Below are 8,856 nucleotides of genomic sequence, written 5' to 3'. Positions count from 1 at the left end.
ATAATTTCTATCCTTATAATCATGAATATTTGAGAATTGGCTAATCTTTATGTTACGTATGCAGTGTACTCTTTGTCTAATGATTATCTATCTGCATCTCTGATTAACCAGACCCTTTCAAAAAAAGTTTCTCTTCCTCACACGCTTGCACTAAAGAGGAATGTTTATGATTCTTTGACCTAATTCTGTGTTGTGTTGATTTAATTACAACTGTGTGCATTCTAGTTATGCTATCTATCACAGCAGCTAGATGAAATATCTTGAAGGGAGGGACAAACTTAAAACTTTTTGTTCCTAGGAACAAGTCCTTTTTTTTATATAACATCTTTATTGGAGTATAATTGCTTTACAATGTTGTGTTAGTTTCTGCTGTATAACAAAATGAATCAGCTATACATATGGATGTATCCCCATATCCCCTCCCTCTTGCGTCTCCCTCCCACCTTCCCTATCCCATCCCTCTAGGTGGTCACAAAGCACTGAGCTGATCTCCCCTGTGTGATGCAGCTGCTTCCCACTAGCTATCTATTTTACATTTGGTAGTGTATATATGCCAATGCTACTCTCTCACTTTGTCCCAGCTTCCCCCTCCCCCTCCCTGTGTCCTCAAGTCCATTCTCTACGTCTGCATCTTTATTCCTGTCCTGCCCCTAGGTTCGTCAGAACCTTTTTTTTTTCTTTTTAGGTTCCATATATATGTGTTAGCATATGGTATTTGTTTTTCTTTTTCTGACTTATTTCACTCTGTATGACAGACTCTAGGTCCATCCACCTCACTACAAATAACTCAATTTCATTTCTTTTTATGGCTGAGTAATATTCCATTGTATATATGTACCACATCTTCTTTATCCACTCATCTGTCGATGGACCCTTAGGTTGCTTCCACGTCCTGGCTATTGTAAATTGTGCTGCAGTGAACATTGTGGTACATGACTCTTTTTGAATTATGGTTTTGTCAGGGTATATGCCCAGTAGTGGGATTGCTGGGTCATATGGTAGCTCTATTTTTAGTTTTTTAAGGAACCTCCATACTGTTCTCCATAGTGGCTGTAACAATTTACATTCCCACCAACAGTGCAAGAGGGTTCCCTTTTCTCCAACCTCTCCAGCATTTATTGTTTGTAGATTTTTTTGATGATGACCATTCTGACCCGTGTGAGGTGATACCTCATTGTAGTTTTGATTTGCATTTCTCTAATGATTAGTGATGTTGAGCATCCTTTCATGTGTTTGTTGGCAATCTGTATATCGTCTTTGGAGAAGTGTCTGTTTAGATCTTCTGCCCATTTTTGGATTGGGCTGTTTTTTCTTTGATATTGAGCTGCATGAGCTGCTTATGTATTTTGGAGATTAATCCTTTGTCAGTTGCTTCATTTGCCCATAGGAACAAGTCTTGCTCCTTGTTGATACTCAATGAGTGTGTGTTGTTAATGTTGTTATAGTTTATAAAGCTGAATGCCTTCTCCCTTACTTCATTTCTTAAGCCCTTTTTCATACATATGCGGCGTCTAAAGATATTTTACGGAACTATCCAGATTTCCATGCACTTTCCTTTTGTTAAGTCCCATCCGATCCGGATATGCAATATGGAGCCGCATTTCTGGGAATATTCAGTGTGCAACACAAAGTCCTAGGAAGTTCCTTTGGAAATCCAGGGATTTAGAGTTTGGAGGGAGTAGTTTGAGTTGATGAATTAATAGAAACTCTTCTAAATTTGTCAAACTCAACCTTCTACTCCTTTCTAAATAATTTATTGAGGGTATAGGATTCCTCCCACCCCCACCCCCACCCCCAATGAGATATGGCCTCACATACTTTGCTACTCTTTGAAGCCCAGTTGTTCTCCAATAGTTCATTCTTAACATTTCAAACAAGTTTCAGATGTTTTCCTTAGGTTTATTAATCATAGAGGCATTATAAAACCTTCCCAGACAAACTCCGCCTGGCCTCTTCTTATTTGGTCCTTCCGTAACTCTGATTACTCAGCATTTGTATACTTTTCTGGTTATGTTTGGAAACTTGCACATTGGTAGAGAGAACTTTTTTTATTAGGGTTATCCTAACTCAACTAGAGTAACAATATGCATGAGATGCAATTGTTGCCACTGCCTGGCACTAAATAGAATACACAGAAAATTGAATCCATTAAAATGTGAAACAGCACAAGCTTTGGGGACCTTTCAATAAAACATGCTCAATTTTGGAAAACCATTTAATGCCACTCCAAAACATTAAAACTTGTAATTTAGGTTTGAGATACTTAAATGAGTAAGCAAAGCCCTAAGTGGAAACCTGATATAAAATAGTTTTTGTTGTTTATCCATTCTAAATGTAATAGTTTGCATCTACCAACCCCAAACTTCCAGTTCATCCCTCTCCCTCGCCCGCTGCCCCTTGGCAACCATAAATCTGTTCTCTATGACTGTGAGTCTGTGTAGCACAGGGAGCTATATCCAGTCTCCTGGGTTAAACCATACTGGAAAAGAATATAAGAAAAGAATGTGTATATGTGTATAACTGAGTCACTTTGCTGTACAGCAGAAATTAGCACAACCTTGTAAATCAACTATACTTCAATTAAAAAAAAAAAGAAAGGGACTCTCCTGGTGGCACAGTGGTTAAGAATACGCCTGCCAATGCAGGGGACACAGATTCAAGCCCTGGTCAGGGAAGATCCCACATGCCACAACTAAGCCCATGCGCCACAACTACTGAGCCTGTGCTCTAGTGCCCTCGAGCCACAACTACTGAGCCTGCGTGCCACAACTACTGAAACTCGCGTGCCTAGAGCCCATGCTCTGCAACAAGAGAAGCCACTGCAATGAGAAACCCACGCACCCAAATGAACAGTAGCCCCCTCTCGCCGCAACTAGAGAAAGCCCGCGTGCAGCAACAAAGACCCAACGCAGCCAAAAAGAAATAAAATAAAAAATAAATAAATTTATAAAAGAAGAAAAAGAAAAAATTTTTTTTGGCTCATCAAAGATAAAATCACAGAACCATAGACTATTTAGAATAGGATTTAGTTCTAAAATCAGTTGAACCTTGACCTCTGAAGACCTAATGGTTCTGACAGGGTATCTGACAAAGGCATATGTTTATTTGACTTATTAAGTCTATGTAAAGCATCTTAATTTTGAACGACATTATGTACTTCTCTCACTATGGGCAGAACATGGCTGAGAATGGATACCTTCTGCATGTTAGTTATTTTATCTTGCGAGTATTAAACCAATACATTTTATTTCCACCTCTTCCCTGAAATTATTTTTCATTCACAGTCTTCTATTTCTAAAGCTGAGTCTTGAGGCTTGTGAGAGGCTGGCACTGGACTTCTTTAGTAAGACAATAGGGTTGAGAGCAAGGCTTTTTGGAGTTGAGAGGTTTTCCCAGTCTCCTTTAGTTTTGATTTAACTTACCAAAGGGAATGTCTGGAAAACTTGGGTCACAGAGTTTTCCCATAGTGCAGAGGAGGTAACTCTCCGCTGTGGCATCTGAGCCATATCCCTCCCTGAGCTTTCCTGGAAGAGGAGGGGCTGTGTTAAATAGATGTGTGGGAGGCTCTTTCCATTTATCATCTGAAAGAGATTGCATTTTGGGCTAACATGGGACTCAACCCCAGCAGACTGAACTTGGCTGTGCAATGTGGCTAGCGGGACACTCAAAGTTTAGCTTTTCCAAAGACCCCTCCCCCATCCATGTTGTATAAATAAGTCTAAGGAGTTCTTGAAACTCTGGAAGGGGAATCTGCAAATCAGCTAAGTTGGGAACTGGTGAGCCTGCCCTGTGTCCCAGTTTGAGACTGTCTTAGTTTACCCCAGTTGTTCCCGTGTAATTATAATCAACCTTCCTTTCACTCTCATGAGTGTCTCAATTTGGTTGATCAATTTTATTGTCAGCCCAGCCATGGAGCCTGCTGAGATGGGAGCGGCTCTGAAGCAGAGGCAGGAGGAGGACTGTTGGGCCAGTTGTAGGAGATGTCATAGATGTGGGGAGCTCTACAGCACTGCTGAGAGCTGAGCTGGAGATCCATCAGCCAGGGAACGCTACCAAGTAAACTAAGAGACCAGATCAAGGATGATTCCAGCAAGGGAGTTGAGTCATGAATGCTGGCGGGGCAAGCAGAACAGGTGGACCTGGACATCAGGGGTAAGACTGGAGAACTTGAATGGTTATCTGTCCACACATAAACCATAGCCCTCGCCCATACACCCCAACACACCTTGTAGAGCTGAGGTATGTTTGTGTACGTGCATGTGCACTGGTACACATAGATGGGGTGGAAGGCTAAAAGTCTGCCCTTCTTTCCTAGATAGGTCAGAACATTACCTAAAGGGACTGTTTCAATTACTGAATGGAGGTAAGTTTTAAGTAGTCTTGAAGAAAGCTTAATACCTTACCCTCTAACCAGCTGATAGAGGCTTGGGAGGAAGCTCAGAACAGTTTCAGTCAAATTAAAGGTGTTACATTTCCTTTGCATATCTTGAGTTGCAGTATGCCAGTAAATTTGTGACCCCACTAAATGTATATAAGTGCAGTCTAACTACTGATTAAACTAATGACCAGTGGAGTTAGTCTGTTTGGGTCCAAATCCCAGTTCTGCCAATTACAAGCTTTATGATCTTATTCGAGTCACTAAATTTCACTATGTTTTTATTTTTCCAAGTGTAAAATAGGGATAACAATAGTGCCTAACTCTCGGTGGTTTTCTGAGAACTAAGTGAGATGTATGTACTGGGTACATAATACATGCTCAGTGAATGTCAGCTATTATTAGCATTCTGGTAGTCACAGTGATCTATTTCATAAGTTGTATAACTTCTAAGTGCCTACATTTGCATCAATCCTACCTCTACCGATAAGATTCAAACTCCTTAAGGCCTTAGAGTTGTTTTTGGTTTTTTGGGTTTTTTTGCGGTACGCGGGCCTCTCACTGTTGTGGCCTCTCCCATTGCGGAGCACAGGCTCCGGACGCACAGGCTCAGCGGCCATGGCTCACGGGCCCAGCCGCTCTGCGGCATGTGGGATCTTCCCGGACCGGGAAACGAACCTGTGTCCCCTGCATCGGCAGGCGGACTCTCAACCACTGCGCCACCAGGGAAGCCTGGCCCTAGAGTTTCTTTTATCTGTACCCCTTCCAGCATGTGTTCAGTGCTCCACGTACCAGGAGTTATCAATGGATGTCCCTTCAGCTGTTGACCATAGACGGCTCAGGTGTTCATAACACAGGACAAGTCATTTTTGATTCTCTCTCTCACCTTCGATATCTAATCTTTCAGTAAATACTACATTTTCTGCTTCCAAAACACCCTTTAATCCATTTACTTCTCTTCATTTCCATCGCAACCTATTTCAAGCCACTGTGATCTTTCACCCAGATTCCTGCAATAGTCTTCTCATCTGTATCCTCTTTTCCATTTTCAGTTCTCTCAATCTATTTTTTTTTTTTTTTACAGTGAATGCAGTATATATAAGTTAGATCACACCATTCTCTTGCTTAAAATACTTTGAGGCAGGGGTCTCCAACCCCCGGGCCACAGACTGGTAGCAGTCCGCATGGTGTTAAGAACCGGGCCTCACAGCAGGAGATCAGCAGCGGGCAAGCGAGAGAAGCTTCATCTGCCGCTCCCCATGGCTCCCCATCGCTCCCATTACTGCCTGAACCAACCCCAACCCCTGTGGAAAAATTGTCTTCCATGAAACCGGTCCCTGGTGCCAAAAAGGTGGTTGGGGACCTCTGCTTTAAGGGCTATCCTTGTCTTAGGATACAATCCAACTTTTCTTTTTTTTACCATAACCTATAAAGCCCTAAATTAGGAGCTATAAATTCAAACTCCCATGGAGGCCAAATCAGCAACATAAATGAATGAAAAAGCCTGGCTTGGGACAGTGGTGAACTTGAGATCACAGGCCTTGTCTCAAGGGGTGGATCTAGCTGATTGTTGCCATATAAGAATACAGGCCCACTGCTGGCAAATCTTTTGAATTTTCTTGAAAATTCAGAAATTATTGTGTGATATCTCCTTATTTTCAACTTCTGGCAACTAATTTAAAAACACACACATACAGGGATCTAAAAAAGCCAAACTCATAAAACAGAGATCAGATCTGTGGTTGCCAGAGGTAGGGGGTTGGGGAATTTGGTGAATGGGGTCAAAAGGTACAAACTTCCAGTCATAAGATAAATAATTCCTGGGGATCTAATGTACAACATGGTGGTTATAGTTAATAATACTGTATTGTATATTTGAAAGTTGCTAAGAGAGTAGATCTTAAAAGTTCTCATCACAAGGAAGAAAATTTGTAAGTATGTGAGGTGATAGATGTTAACTAGACTAATGTGGTGATCGTTTCACAATATACACAAATATCCAATCACTATGTCATACACCTTAAACTTGTACAATGTTGTATGTCAGTTATATCCCAATAAAACTGGAAAACACACACACACACACACACACACACACACACACACACACACACACACACAGACACAGAGCTGTGAACCAGATCCAGGCCCGAGACCTCTGTTCTACATGACTGGACTCAACGTAGCTTTCCGAACTTCTCTCTCCTATGCTCTGCCATTGCCTTCTTTATGTTTCCTGAAGGTTCTGTGCTCTGTTCCACATCAGAGCCTTTGGACAGGGATTACTCCTCATCTCTACAGTTTGCATAGTCTTCTTGCCCTTCAGGTCTCAGGTTAAAATGGCAGCACCTCAAATAGGCCTTCTCTTACAAGAGTCCCTAATTTAGCTCAGGTTACCTAGAAGGCAGGACCTGAGACAAGGATTATGTACTATGCTTTACTTGCTAGGTATCATCCCAGGGCAGTGAGACTAACAGGAGAGAGGACAGAGGAAGGATGGGAAGCGGTGCAAGGTGGAGCGTCACAGAGCTGGTCATGGCTCCCTGATGAGCCATGTGGAGCTGTGGCTGGGCCCAGGGGTGGCCTGTATGGATGGACATTTACTTTTGTTAGATAGTCTGTGGGATTACCAGTCTGGGGCTTCTTATAATGAAATCTTGGATTGGGGATTCTCAAGCAATGTGAGTGGTGTACCTTTGGTCATCAGACCTACTGAAACCTGGTTTATGGTAATGAATTCTCAGCATAGGCTATATTTTCTTTTTTCCTCATCCAGCCCAGGCCAAGGTGGTTAAGCTACCTTCTTATTTTCCTATGCCTGCGTTTTTTTTTTTAAGTTCAAGTGTCCTAGTTTTACTCAGGGGTCTCACTTCCAGATCCTAATCTCTGGGATCTGAGGCTTCATATCCTATTTCGGTAAAAAAAGATCTATTGGTTTTTGAGACTAATACCCGCCCCCCCCCAAGCCCCAAGGGTCTCATTGTCAGTTTATGTTCCCTGCTCTTGTTTTCATTTCCCTCTTTCTTTTGGGCCCTTAATGGTTTCCTACAGTTTCTTTCAGGTTCAGCTGGTTTTCAAAAAGAATGTTAGTGATATTTTAGCTAGCATTTCTAGGTGTTTTGTTGGAGGAGAATTTCAGGATTTTTGGACTATACTCTAATATTTTTTAAAACAGAATTCACACACTTGAAATCACGCATTTGTTGATTTGATTTTTGTCTCTCTCCCCCAAAAGATAGTGTGTTCTTCAAGGGCAGGAACCTTGCCTAAGTTCTGTGCCACACATAATGTTTGGTACATAATAGGCATGCGTGATATATTTGGAGAAATGAATCTTGATAATGTTAATATGGAATTGGGGATGTAACTGTTCTCTGAGCTCCAGAGGATAGTGCCTCTGTTTTACTCAACTTTGTCTTTCCAGGGAATTTAATACAGTTTCAGGAATAGGGAGGATGTTTTCTATAAGTATTTGGTGGTTAACTTATGGTTATTTATAGAAAAAAGAATTGTAAAAATAAGCAACTTCTTTATGTTTGGTTATTATAGGAATGTTAAGATGGATATCTACAGTTTTATTTTTCAGAGTTTCCCCTGACCTCTGAAGCTATAAGTAATTTTTCTTCCATGTATTTCTTATAGCCCTCCTTGCTTTGCCCATCTTGTTGTGTATCTGCCTCATCTTCATTACCAGACTCTAAGCTCTTGAGGGCAGTTACTTCTGTATTCCTGTATTTAATCCTCTAGTGCTTGCTGGGTTTTTCAACCTTGGCGCTGTTGACACTCTGACTGGATAATTCTTTGTTTTGGACAGCTGTCCTGTGCATTGTAGGATATTTCGCAGCATCCTTGGCTTCTACCCACTGGATGCCAGTAACATTCCTCCGCTGTGACAACCAAAAATGTCCCCAGATGCTGCCAATCGTCCCTGGGGCACAGAAATGCTATCAGTTGAGACCCATCACTTTAGAGCCTCACACAGAGAAAATGCTCCCCATTTGTTTATTACATAAACTTCTACAGCAAATTCTGGTTGAATTCCACAAGGCAAATGTAGAATTCACATTTTCTTGAGGAAACTGGTCTCGTGTTGGACCACCCTTCTTGTCTGCAGGTCTGAATGGGAAGTGAGATGAGCTGTGCTCCTGTCACCACTCACTGTCAGCTCCCTCCTCAAAGCCTATCCTCTCATTCCGTCTACTTGTTTATAATCTGAAAACATCTGGAGGTGCAGAGTTTGGGTGTGTGGCTTAAGTCCACAGCTTCCATAACGCATGTATTCATTTTCTGACAAATGCTGTCAGTCAAATTTACATTTGAATGCACCTGCTCTACAGATGACAGGATTTCTAAGCAAATGCAGACAGGGGATTAGAATGCTATTTATTGGCATAAATGTGCAAAATTTGGCCTCGGAACTGTAACATTTTTTTTTTTTTCCTTTAGCAAAGCTACAACTAATTTAATCAGCAGTTTTTGAA

The sequence above is a fragment of the Lipotes vexillifer genome, unplaced genomic scaffold (assembly GCF_000442215.2).
Source record: "Lipotes vexillifer unplaced genomic scaffold, Lipotes_vexillifer_v1.1 scaffold1226, whole genome shotgun sequence".
Classification (NCBI taxonomy): domain Eukaryota; kingdom Metazoa; phylum Chordata; class Mammalia; order Artiodactyla; family Lipotidae; genus Lipotes; species Lipotes vexillifer.
Note: the sequence above shows the minus strand (reverse complement) of the source record.